At 36.9% G+C, this 18894-nt stretch overlaps 1 protein-coding gene across 1 annotated transcript in view; it reads right to left on the minus strand.

Annotated features, from left to right (window-relative positions):
* Nucleotides 1-999: 999 nt before the first annotated feature.
* The window catches only part of LOC132667179 (uncharacterized), a 322994-nt gene continuing 305099 nt past the window's right edge, over nucleotides 1000-18894 (minus strand). Inside the window, exon 12 of the mRNA XM_078446429.2 lies at nucleotides 1000-1229. The gene's annotated coding sequence lies outside the window, so the exon portion shown is untranslated. The remainder of the gene's footprint in view (nucleotides 1230-18894) is intronic.

Raw genomic sequence — 18894 nt, forward strand, 5'->3', positions numbered from 1 at the left:
CTGAGACCAATGTGTAAGTACCACAACAGTAAGTACCACAACAGTGAATGAGAGGTTGTGCTTTTGGTAGTCTCCAAAGCAATCCAAAACCTTGATGGGGCTTTTCCGTTTTAAATTTAATTTAATTTTAGACCTCAGGTGCATAAACAAGAATTGGTCTTGAAATACAGTCATCATTGGTCCATGCACAGGCTGCTTCTATTTAATGGATTGAGAATTAATATATGATAGAAAAAATCAAGGGTCTTTTGCAAGCAAGTCAAAGAGGGATTTAGGGACAAGAGTGATTTATGGCCTATTAAAGCATTTTTTAATTGCATCTCTACTTAAACTATCTTTGTTCTTGAAGGGTACTATTAGACCATATTGCTCATAAGTACCCATGGCAAGTTTGCACAGACAACCAAAAGGAAGAAGCATATTTGCAAGAGACTGACACAGACAGACATATGGACAGACATACACACACACACACACACCACTAAATTTTCGGTTATTGACAAGGTAGCTAATTACAGCTCTTCATTTATATGTGATGCTAAATCTCTCTCATGGTGCCCTTGTCCTTAACTATGTAATGCAGGGTTCTAATTTTATTCTTCTTCAGCTAGAAGTTGTTGTTCTTCAACTCACTACTCAGAAAGTGATGTGGTTTTAACTTGTAAGCATTCACTCAAGGAGAAAGCATTCTATTGTGAGAGGTAAGCAACTCAGGGACTAATGTGAGATGCCCGTTTTGCTGATATTAGTTCAAGGCTGCCATGGCCTCTGGAGGCCTGTCCCACGTGGTGATAATTAACTTTTAATGTAAGCCTGGAGGGCAAAACACTTAAGAGTTATCCAGTTTTCTCCAACAGAATGAATAGGTAAATGCTAACATATGTTTATCAATAGCTGATGTACTTAGCTATTATTATAAGAAAAAAAAAAAGCCTCACTTGTCAACATGTTTGTTCTCCTATTTCTCTCAATCAGTATTATAGAGAATTGGGTGGCTAATCTTTAGAAACGAGTAGTGAAGTCATTGAATCTTAGAGATTAGATGGATAACAGCAAGTATGAGTCATGCCTGCTGCCACTCCCATTTCTATGTTATTTTTGGCTGCAATTACTAATTCATTACAGAAATTTTTTATTGTCTCTGCTTTAGAAGCTGTCTTCTTCTTCTTCTTCTTCTTCTTCTTCTTCTTCCTCCTCCTCCTCCTCCTCCTCTTCTGATGCTTATTTACCTTGAGAGAGATAAAGTGAATGAATAGGGGGAGGGGCAGAAAGAGAGGATCTGAGGCAGCATCCGTGCTATCAGAGCACAGCCCAATGCAGGGCTTGATCCGTGAACCAGGAGATCATGACCTGAACCAAAATCAAGAGCCTAACACTTAATTGACTGAGCCACCAGGTGCCCCTAGAAGCCTTCTTAATAAAGCATTTAGAGTAGAAACTTATGTTCAGTGCAACATATTTGTTATGCCAGTATTAGACTATAAATTCCCTAAGTACTGGAACAATGGCTTTTTTTGCATCATTTGTTGGTTTATCCAGAAATTAACTCATCTCATTGAAGATGCTCAGTAATACTTCTTGAACAAATAAAATACAGACAATTTAAATAAGCATTTTGCCTAACCCATATACATAGATGAAATCTAATAGATTGAGAGGAGAGAGAGAGAGAAAGAGAGAGAGAAAGAGATACATACATACATACATACATACATACATACATACATACATAGAGATACATATTATAATTCAGGAAACTAACCTTCATATACTAAATAATGTTTTTAACAAGTTAGATGGAATTTAGGAATTCAGTCTCCTATGCAATTGCTTAGATTTTTCCTTTCTAAAGTACCTTTATATCAAAGAAAATGTAAGAGTAAACTTTGTAAAATTAAATGAGGAGAGCATTTCTATTTCATTTCCTGGTGAAACTCAGAACTGTTTGAAAATTGACTATCATCTGTGTTTTTATTTTCTACATCACACATCATTAATATGACTTAACACTGCATACATGAGTGGGGATAAATATACATTATATAGTGATGAAAATCCTTAATGTTCATGATCAAACAACCTGTAGAAAGTTCTGGACATCTAATATATGACCCACCGGAGATATTTAGCCAAATAGTATTTCACACAAATTGCTAGCATGCATGAAGTAATAAATTAACATTGAACCTACTTATAAACAATTTCCTAAGATAGCACCTATGGGACATTTAAAAATGAAAAACTGCAGGGCACCTGGATGGCTCAGTCAGTTAAGTATCCAACTCTTCGTTTCTGCTCAGGTCATGATCTCACAGTTTGTGGGTTCCAGTCCCACACCGGGCTCTGTGCTGATAGTGTGGAGCCTGCTTGGGATTTTCTCTCACCCTTTCTCTCTGCCCCTCCCCTCCTCTCTCTCAAAAATAAATTAAAAAAAAAATTAATGAAAACCTGGGTGCTGAACTCCATGTCCAATTCGACTCTCAAAATGTGCCAAGTCAAGACTACATGACTGGAAAGTCTAGAAATGTAAATGACTATACAAGAATCTTCCAGCTCTACTAGGACATTCCAGAGTGGTCAACTGTCACATTCAATGCCACTCTCACAAGTTCCTGAAGGGTCTATGTTTATTCCAAAAGGGTTATAAATATACCCTCTTCCAGAAGTCAACTACCTTTCCTCTTGGGCAAGAACTCTAAGCTCTGCTTCCTTTGGTTGAAAGGGCACAGACATGTCATTACTTCTCTGACCTTAGAAGACAGAAGAAACCCAGAAGAATAATCAACTTTCCAGCTGAAATCTTGAAATCTGTACACAGAAAACTATTATGCATGTGTTCTTGCAATAATTTGATAGATGGTTTCTAAGAAATATTGACTTTTTTATTTCGATACGGTTACATCAAGAAATACTAGCCATGTAACATAATTTACAATCATGTGGCTGAACCCCAAATGTTGATCTTTCTATAGAGAGATAAAGTCCAGTAAGTATGTTGGGGAGAAAAATGATTGGTTAGAAGTAAAACTGACAATGAAATATAATAGTCCAAGTTATATTTCAAGTTATATTTTGCAAATAAGGACACATAAAAATCATAGAAATAATACATTTGTACCAAAAACAAAACAAAAAGTGAAAAACAGACCAGTTGACATTCTACTGGCATTTATAAGATATAATGAAAAGTAACCTCAAGTTTATACAATAATTGTGATTTTAGAAGCTAATATGATTTGCACACCCTTGGGAAAAGAAAAACTAGCATTGATGTTATCACCAAGAAAGCATTATTTAGAATTAAATGAGATAGTCAAAGCCCCTAAAACACTCCCTATATTACCTTGAATGTGGCAGTAAAAGGTAAGAGTCACAATGGCTGAATTTTTACATGGAATAGCCTGCTGTAGACCACTCAGAAGGAGAGGAAACAAAACAAGAGTACATTTGAGTTTCGTATAGCTAAATTCACACACATTTGTCTAGGACTTTCTGCGCAACCAGATCTGCTTAGCTTACGGAGCCTCCCTGTAAACTGAGGAACATTAGTTAACATTGCTACCTGAAGAAACAGTGGACTGGGAAGGCAGGGTCTTGCTCTCTTGGTTGTCTATTTGAGTCTGCTTTGGATTGGTCCAATCTGGGAATTCTTCTCTTAGATTGTTTTCTTAATCCTTAAGAATGCCCAAAAGACTGTGACCCACCTATAAAAGGTACATAACAGGGACTTTTTCATGCAACATTTATGAGTTTCTCCAGATCTTCATACCCCAAATTGGACCTCTTAAAATATCAAGTTACCCAAAACTGGCATCTTCTGAATAATATGTTCCATCATTTATTCTTGCAACACAAATGTTTTCAGCATGTACAGGAAAGCAGGCACTCCATTAGATGAGGGTAAAGGATGGAGTAGTTCATAATCATTGGTATGACGAAACAAAATAATAATCCTAGCTATGACTTACTAAGTACTTACTATATGCAGGCTAAATGCTTTATAAGCATTAGATAAGCAAGAGATTTGCAGTAACACTTTAGAGGAAGGTACTACTGTCCCAATTTCACAGGTAAGGAAACTGAGACAGGAAGAGCATAATTTATGACTGAGTTTGAATTTGAGGCACTGTCCTAAATCCCACAAAGCTATTAAACATCACATGGTGTACGTACCATACTGTCTTTCTAAAAGACACGCTAATCTGAATGCCAAAACACATCTGGCTGCAAGTTTTTCAAATAATGAACTTGGGACCTGTGGCACTTCTGAGAAAATCACATCTATCAGTCAGTGTTTAGACAGGGAAGCAGAGTAACTTTCAATGCAAAGGAATAGGGGAATTATTAAAATAATTAGACCTTACATAATGGTGGGTGTTGCTGGCAGAACAAAGGTCTGGAAGGTGGAGTTACTGTTTCAGGGAAAGAGGCACTACCCAGTCCTCCTAAAACTCTCTGTTCATTTTGAGAAAGAGAAGCTCACTGAGGTCTATAGGACGTGCCTCTGGGTAGATATGTTTCTGTGGGTCTAAAGGCAACCGTCAGGTTGCAGAAAGAAAATGCTGCTGGCAGCATAGAAAAAATAGACAAGCTACAAGCCACCATGTACTTCTTCATCCATCCATCTGAGAGCAAAGACCTTCTGGAAATAATGACTCATGCTCCACTTCTGACTCCTAAATCTTGAGCAAATCCTTCCTTGGTCAATTCCTACCTGAAATCCTACCGGAAGCATAATTCCCAGCTTGACCAAGCTGGCGATAGAACAACTCAGAACAACTCAGCATGAGAACTAACAGTGTGCTGTCAGTGAGGTGAGTTCTTCAAGGTCAGGGTCAGATCCTACCTTTATCTAGAATGTTAATATATATTTTTTTCATCATGGACTTCTTGCAGTAATTTTGATTTTTTTTAATATTGGGTTAAAATATTATTTATTTACATTCCTGAATTTTGTGGTGCTCCCTTAAGTTGTATGCCTGACATGGGTGCCTTATTTGTCTCACACTGGCTCTGCCCATGCCAGTTAGTCATGATTCCCTGACAGGTGGGATGACTCCAACCTTTGTTCTTGTGCCTTTAGCATTCCAGCCTGTATTGCGATATTATATTTATGCATTACCTTTTATCACAGAACATGAAAGCATTAAGAAGTGCCCTAGGGGAACATATGCAATCTATATTACTCCTATCTGCCCTTATGTGTACTAGCAACCTGATTTTTCCTTTATATGGCAATCAATCATCCCATTCAGTAGAATATTGGATCACTAGTATGAGGTCAGGTAGTAGTCTTAGCTTCCAATGTAATGGGACCATTACTATATTCTCTCTTGGAATTCAAGACAACTAAACATGAACCCAAGATTATAAGGACAGGAAGCAAAAATTTTACTAGTGGACAATTAAATGTAACAGTGAGAGAAGCCATTTCCATTTCTATCCCTGAATCTCAAAGCCATGATTCCTACCTGTGAAAGAAAGAGTATCATATCCGTTACTGATTCATTTTGAAGGACATTTTCCCAGTTCTAAAAAATGTTGCCATCTAGCTGGTGCCATAACTGAGCCTTAATAAAAGCTATTCCACTATTTCATAAAGACATCTGTTTTAAGGTATTGGGAAACATGTTACCATGACCAGTGAATGCCATGAACAGACTTAATTGATTATAAAATCAGTTCTTGGTCAAAAGCAATGCTGTACAGAAATCTATGATAATAAATAAGTCATTCTGTCTCTCCATGAATGGAGCAGAAGCCTTGTTTTGGGGGATGGCAAATCCATAATAAGATGAAAGCACTGCCCCTATCTGATGGAAGTAGGCCAAAGTACCCTAACCACCATTAAGGAGGTGCCTATCCCTTCCTTCCAGAAAATTCTGCATCTATTATATTTTCTGACTACAAAGACCTTCAAAGGGTAATGGCTGCTGCCTTATTTACATCTCTCAAAACTAATTCCTTTGGCGAATTCTAACTGGAACTTCACAGGAAAGAGACGCCCAGAAAACACAGACCCAGTTTGACCAATTCTGCAACAGAACAATCTAGCACATCAGGAAAGATTATTTGAACAATTTTAAGGATGGTTGGGATTTAGCAAGAGAGGACATGATGACAGAACCTTCATATTGGCAAAGGTATAGAAACAGAAAAACACAGGTTGTTTGGGAAATGACAAGTGTTAAGTTTAGTTAAAACTTAAGATATTTAGAGGCGGTAGGAGCAATAGCTGAAAGTGCGAGTGTTGTTTGGTAACAACCAGAGAATTCTGAATCTCAGGCTAAGGTAACTGGATTTTATTTAGCAGCTAAAGGGTGGCAGAAGAACTTTTGAGCAGAGTAATACAACAGTGAAAGTAATATTTTACAGATGAATCCTGATATGCTAGCTTTGAATGTACGGCTTGAATTGAAGAAAACCAAGTATGGAGGGGTAAACATGCTAGGTTTATGTTATAATTGTTCAGGTTAAAGTATTAAGGGTCCAAGACAGAGAGAGCAGTCTATTTTTTTTTCCCTCTTCCATTCATGGGCAAAATCATCCAACTGATGCCTCCATCTTTTTCTTCCTAGCACATATTTTCCCTGTCATTTTCATCATTAAGTAAAATTCTAATACTTTCTTCTCATCAAAAGTTATTGTCCATAAATTATCTTAAATTAATTCCTAATATATAGATGAATAACATCCTGGTGCCTTAAGCAGAAGTGCTTCTGTTTCTTAAAGGTTTTTTGAATCACAAACACCTTTAGGAATTTAGTGAAAACTAAGAGTTTTCTCTTAAAAGGAATGAATGGTTACACTGAAATATAAAATATCACCAATAATTTTAGTGAATTTGTACCTATATGGACTCCTATACATAAATCCTTAGAGAGACCATGATCTTGAGGTCAATACCCATATGTCCCCAAAAAGGTCATTCTTTTGGCATTTAAGCATCACTGTGCAAATGAGGTGTTTTTTTTTTTTTGACAGAAGAGCTTTCAAGTGCCTCTGAAATCATAGTGCATAGACACCAACTTACATTTTGCCTATGAGAAATTCCACAGAACACAGAAGTAGCTGGGCATGAAGAAAATAAGAGCTTTCTGCTTTCTTCCTTCTTTGCAGATTGAAAACACACTAGCAATTTTTCAAGAGCTCTGTTGTAGTTACCATAAAAAAACTGTACACATAGGAATAAAAATGAAGATGAATTTATTCTTCACTTCTATGTAAGTCTCAATTCTAGCCAAGCCACATGGCTGTGGAAGGAGGGAGGCATGCAGAAGAGCAGGGAAATGCTTCTTCTTTGGGAGGGAGTCCAATATGACTGCCTATTGTGCTTTGTCCATGTGATCCTAATACCAGACCCAACATGAGCAAAGAGCATGCTGTGAGCTACTGTCAGGGGTGGCATGAGAGAAGCATTGATGGTCCACCATTCCCTCTTTTGACCTCAAGTACACATTTGAGCTCTGGCTGGGCAAAGTTTGAGTACAATGTTATCATGAAGCTATATTATAGTTATAAAATAAGTTATGGAATATGTATTACTATGTAGACCAAGTTGTCTTTACTAGCACGGAACACTGTTTATAGGCAGTCAGGACCCAGCAACACAACTTTTCCTGCTTTCTGGCAACCTCTCTTTACACTATGAGGACCATTTGGTGACATTCAATTGAAATGTAAAAGAGCCACTTACTTCATGAGGGCTCAGAAAGGAGAGTGTTATGAACTGAATGCCCCCTCCCTCAAAAATTCATAGCTGAAATCAAATCCCCAACATGCTAGTATTTGGAGGTAAGGTCTTTAGGAGGTAATAAATCATGAGAGTGGAAACCCTCATGAATGAGATTAGTGCCCTTAAGAGAAGAGGCCAATCAGGTTTCATTTTCTTTCCGTCATGTGAGGATACAATGAGAAGTCAGAAGTCATCGACCAGGAGAAAGACCCTCCCAGAGCCAAACCTTGCTGGAAACTTGATTTGGAACTTCCAGCCACCACAACTGTGAGATACAAATTTCTGTTGCTTATAAGCCACCTGGTCTACGGTACTTTATTATAGTAGACTGAAGCCAGACAAAGAGCAAAGAAAAATTGAATAATCTTTACTAAATGCCAAATTCACGGTCATACTATTCCAAGTATAGTCCATGAACCAGCAGAATCAGCATCACTTAGGAATTTATTAGAAATGCATAATCTTGGGCCCCACCCCAGGCATACTGAACTGCAAACCACATATTAACAAGATTCCCAGGCCATGCTGAATTAGGATACACCCTAAATTAGCTGCAACAAGACTAAAAACACAATGGCTTAAACAACACAGGGATTCATGCTTCTCTCACTGAACAGTCCAAGGGAGGGAGCAGGCTAAGGCAGATAAGGAGGCGCTGCAGCACACAAAACCCAGCTTCCAGCTCTGGATCTAAGGTATTTGCAGCTGTTTTTGCCATGTTCTGTCCAGGGGGGAGGAGAAAAGCCAACAGAAATGCAGACTCATGTCTTTCTTTTCATCGTATGAATAGAAGTGCCACAATTTATGTCCAGACCTCACTAACATGATTACACCCACCACAATGTAAACATAAGGCAGTTTTAGGCCAATTGAGGTGTGCCCCTCTAACCTCAAGAGTCCCATTGTTTTAAAAAAGTAAAATCAATATCAGTAGGTAGTCAGCCGTGTCCACCACACCTTTACAAGCCAGGCCCTTCGCTATCTGACCTTGACAAGCCTATGAAGAAGACAGTGTGAATCTCACTTTTCACGGATATTATCACTATCAGAACTAAGACAAAATATAATAGGTCTGGCCTTGTATCATCCCAGAGCAGCATAAGAGGAAATAGACTAGTCTGGTTTATACAGCTGAAGACACTATGATACTATTATTGATACTATGATATGTCTTATCTCTGAGTTCTAGGATTAAGGATATCTCCTTCACAGCTTAAAATTCTACTTTTTAAAATACGACATAAAGTTAAGAAAGTCTACCTTCCCTACAGTTTCATCATCTCTCATCCCAGTAGCCACCAGTGTTTCCAGGAAGCTGTATGATTGCCAACATGGGAGTTCTTCCCTTAATGTTTGCCTGGAACTATATCTTGATGTCTCCTGGTAAGCCATTGGTTCTTAAAACACCAAGTTCAAATTCATCATACCTAGGCACTTGTTTAAATCTTCCTTTTTGCCAGACCAATCAATTGAGCAAATGAACACCAAAATCACTCTCTCCAAACTACTGTGTGCCTGGCACCCACTAGGTGCTTTAAACACTTGATGAAGGAATGAAAGCCTGGAACCTCAGATTCTCTCTGTGACAGTGATTCTCTGTCATTAGCTTGCATCAAGATCACTTGCAAGGCATATTAAAAGGCAGTTTCTGGGGTGCCTGGTGGCTCATTCAGTTAAGCCTTGGACTCTTGATTTCAGCTTAAGTCATGATCTTGTGATCCTGGGATTGAGTCCCGTGTTGGGCTCTGCCCTGACAGGGTAGAGCCTGCTTGGGATTGCCTTTGCTCCCTCTGCCCCTGGTTTTGAGAACCATTATTGTAGTATTAAATGAAGTTCATCTTATCACCAGAAGAATATGTTAATAGATGAAACACAGAGATTGACAAAGGATGATTAGCACTGCCTTATCTTAGAAAAACCAAAGTCTATATCCTTATACAGGACACCCATATTTATCTGAATATTTTGCCATATGTCTTGGATATCTATAATTAACATGGGGATCAAATATACGTAAGGTGCATGTAGCTGGATCACACAGAGTTCCCACTAAATTATACCTATCATTATTTTCACAGTTGTTTATACAAAACAATTAGCAGTATAGATCATCTGAATTATAGTCAGCAGAAACCTTATTTCAAGGTATAACTTACACATCAACCACTCTCACTAAAAGATTCATAAGTAAATATACTTTCTTTCAGAATTATGTTCTATAAGCCATAATAATTTATTTAACCCCACTATATACATATCAGTCACTATGAAGTATAGCTTCATTATTTTATTTTATTTTTTTATTTTTTTAAAGTTTATTTACTTATTTTGACAAAGAGAGAGAAAGGAGAGAGAGTGCACTCACACACCTAAGCAGGGGAGGGGCAGGAGAGATGGAGAGAGAGAAAATCCCAGGCAGGCTCCACACTGTCAGCACAGAGCCCCACATGGGCCTCGATCTCATGGACCGAACCGAGAGATCATGACCTGAGCCAAAACCAAGAGTTGGCCGCTCAACTGACTGAGCCACCCAAGCTCTCCCTCATTATTTTATTTTGAATGCGATAAAATATCTGGTCATATGTTAATTGTAAGATCTTTATCACTGAATTCCTTTTAGAGCCACCATGTCAGACAATAGAAGCCTCTCTTAATTGCAATAATCGATTTTCAGACTTCGAGTTTAAACTTTAGAATTTAAAAAGTTCTAGCTATTGAAATAAATATTTAAGTAAAATTCATGAACTATGCTTAAACAGTTTTACATGTAATTCTACTTTATAGGTGCTTTATAGGTGCTTTATAATCACTTTTTATCAGAGCCTCTTAAAAACAGTTCTATAAAATAGGTCAGTAATATGTTCATAATTTTGCAAATGCAGATGTTAAGAGACCTGCCTAAGGTTATACTGCACACTGGTAGTAGTTTGCAGATCAGAGTTTTCAGACCCTGACATTCTGTTCTCTAAACACCAACCCACACCATCTCACTACACTGTAAATTACTGATTTGAAACCACACTGCTACCTTAATGAGCAGAGGGTGTTATAAAACTTTATGGATTTACTGATTCTGACCTAGTTTAGATTAATAATGCTTTATATTTTTATAACACTTTATTGTGTCCAAAGACATTTTATATAATTTGCTTCTTTCAGCCGAGCACCCACACAAGGGAGTAACCATATTCCCTGAAGAGAAACTATGCTCAAGATAAGAGACAAGACAAAAGTCCAGTTCTCATGATTCATTCTTTCCACTTCTCTACTGATGCTTCTAGTTTATTCCAAGAACACGATGTTCAGTAATACATAGAAAATTATCCAGTGTCAAGTTAAAGAAAAACGAGTGCTAACATTTCAAGTGTATTATATCACTTACCAATTGAGTGAGTTCCTTAAATTCTCTGAGCCTTAATTTGCTCATCGCTAAAACAGTGTATAATAATGCCTCTTTCATAAGGTCATTGGGAGTACGAGCAAGGTGACATATGTGAATGAATAGTGCCCAGTACATAGTAAATGTTCAGTAAATTGAAGCAATTATCACAAAAGATGAGGACGTCGATTTCATGGGTGAAAAAGTATCAAACTGTACTACATTTAGTAAAGCTGTATAACATGGTGCATGCATATTTGAGTGAATTTGATTACTGATTCTGACCCTATTATCCCATAACCTTGGGTAAGTTATTTAACACATCTTTGTATTCAATTTCCTCACCTGTAAGAATAATATGAAGTCAGAATAACTACTTCATATGGTTTTAGGAGAATAAACATTGAATAATATGTGTAAAGCAATTGAACCATGCATGATACAGCATTTGCTTATTAAATATATTGCTTTTCTTGTTCTTCTGAATTACAGGGTGGGACACTCCATCAATGGTTACCAGCAAATTTATGGCCGTTGCCTCACTTTTTTTTTTTTAACAGCTTGGAGATACAATTAAAATACCATACAACTTATCCATTTAGGTGTACAATTTGATGGGTTTTGTTTATTCACAGAGTTGTGCAACAATCAACACAATCTAAATTTAGAATATTTTCATCTCACCTAAAGAAAACTCATTAGCATTTCCCATTCTCTTCCTCACTCCCTCCTTTCCAAGTTCAACTAATGATTAATCTACTTCCTGCTTCTATATATTTGCTTGTTATAGAAATGTATATAACTATATGAAAGTAGGCACATAACATATATGGTATTTTGTTCCTGGCTCCTTTCACTTCAGTGTTTCCAAGGTTCATCCATGTGAGTACTTCTTTTTTTTATTTCTCCCCACACAAAATTCATTGTATGGAGATTCTATATTTTCTTACCCATTCATCAGTGGATACTCAAGTGATTTATACCTTTTACATATTATAAATCATTCTGCTATAATAAGTACTTATATGTTTATAATTACAATGTTTTCTAGATGAAACAACCCTTTTATCCTTATAGAATATCGCTTTTTATCTCTAGTAACAGGTTTTTTTATTATTAATTTTCTCTCACACTGCCACAGGCACTCCAACTCTTATGGTTACTATTTGCATGGTGTATCTTTTCCCATTCTTTTACTCTCAGCTTAGTTGTATGTTTAAATCTAAGGTGTGTCTCTTGTAAACAGCATAAGATTGGATCCTGATTTTTTTTAATTAACATTTATTTTGAGGGGGAGAGAGAGAGAGAGCACAAGCACAGAAGGGGCAGAGAGAGAAACAGACAGAGAATCCCAAGCAGGTTCTATACTGTCAGGGCAGAGCCTGACATGTGCTCTATCTCACCAACCATGAGATCATGACCTGAGCTGCAATCAAGAGACAGACGCTTAACCGATTAAGCCACCCAGATAACTCTGGATCCTGATTTCTTTTTTTTTTTTAATTTTTAATGTTTTTATTATTTTGAGAGAGAGAGAGAGACAGAATGTGAGTGGGGGAGGGGCAGAGAGAGAGGGAAACACAGAATCTAAAGCAGGCTCCAGGCTCTGAGCTGTCAGCACAGAGCCCAAGGCGGGCCTTGAACCCACAAACCATGAGGTCATGACCTGAGCTGAAGTCGGGCGCTTAACCGACTGAGCCACCCGGGTGCCCCTGGATCCTGAATTTTTTAAATCAGTCTTATAATCTCTTCTAATTGAATTGTTTAATCCATTTATAGTTAGTGTTATTATTTATATAGTTGGATTTACCACTGCCATTTTGCTTTTATTCCTATGTGTCTGATGTCTAAAAAGACATCAAAATGTTTCTGTTTTTCTTTTACTGCTTTCTTTTACATTAAGTGAATATTTGGTAGTGTAAAATTTTAGTTACTTTAATGACCATCAATGATATTTATTTTCTGAGTTATTTTCTTGATGGCTGCTCTAGTGTTTAAAATGTTCATCTACTTACACTATCTTTACACTAACTTCATTTCAGAAAGATTTAGAAATTTTAGTTTCTCTAGTTTCCTAGTTTCTCTTCCCTCTTTTGTGCTATCATTGTTATACACACTGCATCAACATCTATGAAAAATTCAAAAGTAAATTTTTATTATTATGTACTATAGTAATGCCTTTTTAAATGTTTTAAGTTTATTTATTTATTTTGAGAGAAAGAGAGAGCATGTGAGCAGGAGAGGGGCCGAGAGAGAGAGAGAGAGAGAGAGAGAGACAAAGAGAGACAAAGAGAATCCCAAGCATGTTCTGTGCTGCCAACGCAGAGCCAGATCTGCGGTTTGAACTCACAAAACCATGACATCATGACTTGAGCCAAAATCAAGAGTTGGATGCTTAACCAACTAAGACAACAGGTGCCCCAATAATGTATTTTTAAAAAGCTAAAAACAGGGGTGCCTGGGTGGCTCAGTCGGTTAAGCGTCCGACGTCAGCTCAGGTCATGATCTCGCGGTCCGTAGGTTTGAGCCCCGCGCCGGGCTCTGGGCTGACAGCTCAGAGCCTGGAGCCTGCTTCCGATTCTGTGTCTCCCTCTCTCTCTGCCCCTCCCCCGTTCATGCTCTGTCTCTCTCTGTCTCAAAAATAAATAAACGTTAAAAAATAAATAAATAAATAAATAGACAAACAGCTAAAAACAGAAAGTAGAGCAATAACATTTATTAAATTACCAGAAATTACCATTTCTAGTTCTCTTAATTTTAATTTATGGATACTTTTAGTGTCATTTTCTTACTACAGAAAGCTTTATTTGTTGCTACCTGCCTCTTTTGTCATGTTATTCCAAAAATAATACATTCATATATATCATAAGCCCCACATTTTATTACATTGTTTTTTAAATAAATGAAAAGAAGTAATCGAATTAGTGTACCTTTTATAATTACTACAGGGGCACCTGGGTGGCTCAGTCAGTTAAGCACCTGACTTCGGCTCAGGTCATGATCTCACCGTTTGTGAGTTCGAGACCCGCATCAGGCTCTTTGCTGACAGCTCAGAGCCTGGAGCCTGCTTTGCATTCTGTGTGTGTCTCTCTCTCTGCCCCTCCCCCACTCATGCTCTGTCTCTCTCTGTCTCTCAAAAATAAATAAATGTGTAAAGAAATGTATAATTACTACATAATAACTTTTCCAGAGCTCTTCATTTTTTTTTATGTGGATTTATTTGAAGTACTGTGTGGTCACTTGCTTTCAGCCTGAAGAGCTTTAGTATTTCTTGCAAGATAGGTCTGCTAGAAACAAATTCTCCAGAGGGAAAAGAACAGTATATACAAATGGCAGCTACAATGTATTATCTAAAATGTCCATTTTCAACAACAACAAAAATGAGATACACAGAGAAATGGGAAAATGTGACCCATTCAGAGGAAAAATAAAAATCAGGCAATAAAAATTGCCTCTGAAAGAACCAGATGTTGGACTTACCAGCCAAAGACTTCAAAGCAGCTATTATAAATATGCTCAAAGAACTAATGGAAAAAATTTATGAAGAATTATAGAAACTTTGATGACAAAATCTTATCTAAGAAAATATTAGAAAAAAAAAATTTTTAAATGGAAATTCTGGAGTTTAAGTCCAATTACTGAAATGAAAAACTCACTTAGGAGTACAAAAGTATATTTGAGCATGCAGAAGAATATGAATAGAGATCAATGGAGATCATACAATATAAAGAACATAGAGAAGAAATAACTAAGAAATATGTACAGGACCTCCAAGAAGTGTGATTCACCATAATATACCAACAAGTATGCACTGAGAATACCAGGAGAGAAGAAAGAGAAAGAAGAAAACAATTCAAAAAAATTATAGATAAAGACTTCCCAAATTTGATTAAAAGATACATTAGTCTACATATCCAAAACCTCAGTAAACTCCAATTCAATAATTCAGTCCAATTCTGGATAAACACAGAGATCCATACTCAAACCCAGCATAGAATGCTGGAACACAATGGAAAAAAGAAAATCTTGAAAAGAGAAAAAGTGATTCATCATATATGAAGAAGACTCCCAATAACAGAACAGCCGGCTTTTATTTAGAAACAATGGTGAACAAAGGAAGTGGTAAGACATATATGAGATCCTGGGGTAGGGGTGGGAAACTAGTAACCATCTTTCAACAATCTTTCAAAAATAAAGGAGAAATAATAGAGTAAAAAGATTGATTTTTACCTAGTATGCCAGGCACTGTATTTCTTTAGTCATAACTTTTATTAATTCCATTAGAAACATATTTAGAAATAGACTCTCTCTGTTGTTGCCTATTTTGTACTTTGCTGATTTGCTATTTCAATTATATTATTTAAAAACTTACTCCTTTGTCTATTTTTTTTCAATTTTATCTGCCGATATCTGAACCAAATTAAGTAATAAGGCATATGTATTTAAATCATACCACATATGAAGACAGGATTGGGCACCATGGTTAATCAGGATCTGTAAATACATGGGGTTTACAAATGGGAACTATGTATATGTATATGTATATGTATATGTATATGTATATGTATATGTATATGATTCAATTGAAGTTGAGACAAACGCTTCTTCATATAGCTTTATATACAATTAGGGAAGACATTATAACAAACTGAACCATTTACATAGTTCATGATAGTTAATTTTGGACAGATATTTTTCTTCCTTGGCCTTTACCAAACAAAATACAGGACAAATGATTAAAGATGAACATGTGAGAGAAGTTGAATTCTAGATTACCTAGAGAAAAGAGCAAGTCCAATGAGTTTTAGAAGCCACAGAAATTCGGATGGTTCATATACAGTCCTGTCTACAAGGAGGGTGATAGAGTACGGTCCTCTCCAATTTATAAGGATAAGACTTTTCCCTTTCAATTCTTTTATGGTTATGTTATTCAAAAATGATAATAAGAAGCAGTATAGCCTATATATAACCTGGAGGATATTTGTTTTATTGCAAAAGTCCTCAACATTTCATCAGATCATGAGCTCCACATGGCAGAATATATGCCATGTTATATTCTTTGAACCTGTGCCACAATTTTTGACATAATTCCAAACATGTAGTTGGTATCTAATTTACTTTTCCTGAAATGAACATATTAACTTAAAATATAGGGTGAGAGGTATGTTTTAATTTGGAAACACTCAAATCTTAGATCATGGAATTTCAAAGCCGCTTCTCCTCACAGTCCAGAATTCCTTAAGAATGTTCCATAGAACACTTTGTACCCACTCCTTTAAAAAAAATGGGGGGGGGGGAGACTCTACATTCAAATAAGCCATAAAATTTAAGTATCTCTCTTAGCTATTCATGGTTTTGGCCAAAAATATCACTGAAATGGCCTCAAATGAAGAAATCAATTGAACTGTTTTCTCCAAGCCGTTCCAAAAAAATTATTTTGATGCTGGAAACTCTTTTGCAAGGAATTCCTATTAACATTTCACATAAATTCTGTAGCATCTCCTTTAAGAAAGGCTGTCAAGCATCTATTTCTGAAATACATGGCTGTACTGTTTAATCTAGCCCTATGCAGTCCAGAAGAATCTAGAAGGGCATGAAGAATTTCTGGCTAGTGATTTGCATAAGCTTATGTTGTCAAAGCTTTCTCCTTCAAGGACACCAAATGATCACATAGTCCTGGTTTGGCTGCCCAGTGGTGGAACTCACACCACAGATTTCTGTGCTGCATTAAGCCAATTCGGTCTCTCTTCTCCTACTATAGTTAAGAAGACTTGTTGGCTTTTTTCCACATTCTGCTCCCATTCACAGATGAGCATTAGAGAGAATTTGGAAATGGAAGGCCTTTATGTCTGCTGTGAACAGGGTCAATTCAGTGTGGCAGCTGTGAGCTGGTGACATAGACTTATATTGACACAACCCACTTTTTTGCTGCAGAATCACAAAGTGAAAGCACCCGGGGCTCTTCTGCCGTTTTCAATAAGATACGAATTTTTCTCTTCCTTGTATTAAGCAGAGATCTGTCATCTTGACTTGTACACTAAATGGTCCATTCTGACTGCCTTGTTTGTGTCCAATCCCAGCCAGAATCCAGAAACATGTGTTAACATTCGGCATGTTTGGGGGCTAGTTGGAAGGGCCTGAGGCAAGACTCCCTGATGCCTGCTGGAGGCTAGTCAATAATCATTAGCCCTTCAAGTGGTGGATGCCCAACATAAACTGTATTTATTTATTTAAAAAAATCTTTACTTTAAGCCACAGGGAAAGGCATTTTAGAGAAGGCAGTTTCCCAGCAGTTACTAGATTGTAATAAAGACACAGTTATGGGGGGGGGGGGGCAGAGAGGGGGCACTGTTCTCACCAGAAAGCATGGGAAGTCATCAAAATAAATTAATTACGCTGGATACAGCAATACTACTTAGAATCTTCGCAGTTATTTTTTCATAGCCAACCTTCCGAAGTTCATCACTTGCACCAAAGTAAGATCTCTTTGCAAAGGGGAATCGCCAGTATGCAAAATAGTGCATCAAGCTCTTCTATGTAAAAAGCACTCCATTGGTTAAATTAAAAATTAAATAATAGCACTGACTTAGTGCTTTCATTCTAAAAGAGTCAAACTGAGGATATTGCAATTAATAAAAGACTATATAGAAACACAGCCAACTTTTTAAATAATGGCCATATCTAAGTTAAATAAGGTACCTTTTATACAGCACAACTTTTTTCTTTATTTCAGTAGTAGAAAATGAGAATGTTTATTACACATTGGAGCTTATTGGATAAGAAATGATGTATTTATTGGTGTTTTTTACCCCTTTTAAAATCACTCTCCAAATTCTTGCTTGAACCCTATACTACACCCTCTGTAAGACAGGTAAGCCCATCAAATGAGCTCTGGAGAACATTCACATTCATGCATGCTTTAATTAAACAAAAACTTAGTGATTCTCTATTTGAACCCAGCTCTGTACCAGGAAAATTCTTCCTAATATAGAGACTGCCACTTTCAACCAATAAAGATAACTAGGAATGTAGTTATTGGAATAATTTTTCCAAAGCATAAATAAATATTAAGAATCTCAAATCTAGGGGGACGTGGGTGGCTCAGTTAGTTAAGTGTCTGACTCTTGATTCTGACACAGGTCATGATCTCATGTTCCGTGAGATGGAGCCCCATGTCGGGCTCTGTGCAGAGCCTGCTTGACATTCTCTGTTTCTTTCTCTTTTCTCCTTTGCTCTATCTCTCTCTCTGTTCCATCCCTCTCTATCTCTCTCTCAAAATAAATAAATAAACTTTAAAAAAAGGAATCATTTCTGTGACCATTCTTTAAAAAAAAATCTAAGCCCATTAAATTGTTGACTTTTATTTATATAATTTATGCACAATATTGCATCAACTTTAAAGCCGAAATATAAATTATTATTCATTTTTTCTGGCTTATTTTTTAGGCCTTTACTCAAATAACATTTCCACTTGAAGCTTTGCCTAAAAGGCATCCCCTATAGAACTGAGTTTCTCCTTGGACTTAAATTGAGAAGAGGCCAACAAAGGAAATAAGGCAAATACAAAATAAAAAGATCCAGAGGGGAGACCACAAGTACTCAGGATGGGGGCAGAGAGTCAGAACTGTCACTGGGCTGAAGCCAGGGTAGAGCCAAGCACCATGCAAAATAAAAGAGCCTTGGAGGAGAGCCGTAATACATCCAATCAGAATCCACGTGAAGCATCAATACGGAAGGCAGAAAGATGGAAGAGAGCCACAAAACAAGGCAGAAACAAGGA

The sequence above is a fragment of the Panthera onca genome, chromosome B2 (assembly GCF_046562875.1).
Source record: "Panthera onca isolate mPanOnc1 chromosome B2, mPanOnc1 haplotype 2, whole genome shotgun sequence".
Classification (NCBI taxonomy): Eukaryota; Metazoa; Chordata; class Mammalia; order Carnivora; family Felidae; genus Panthera; species Panthera onca.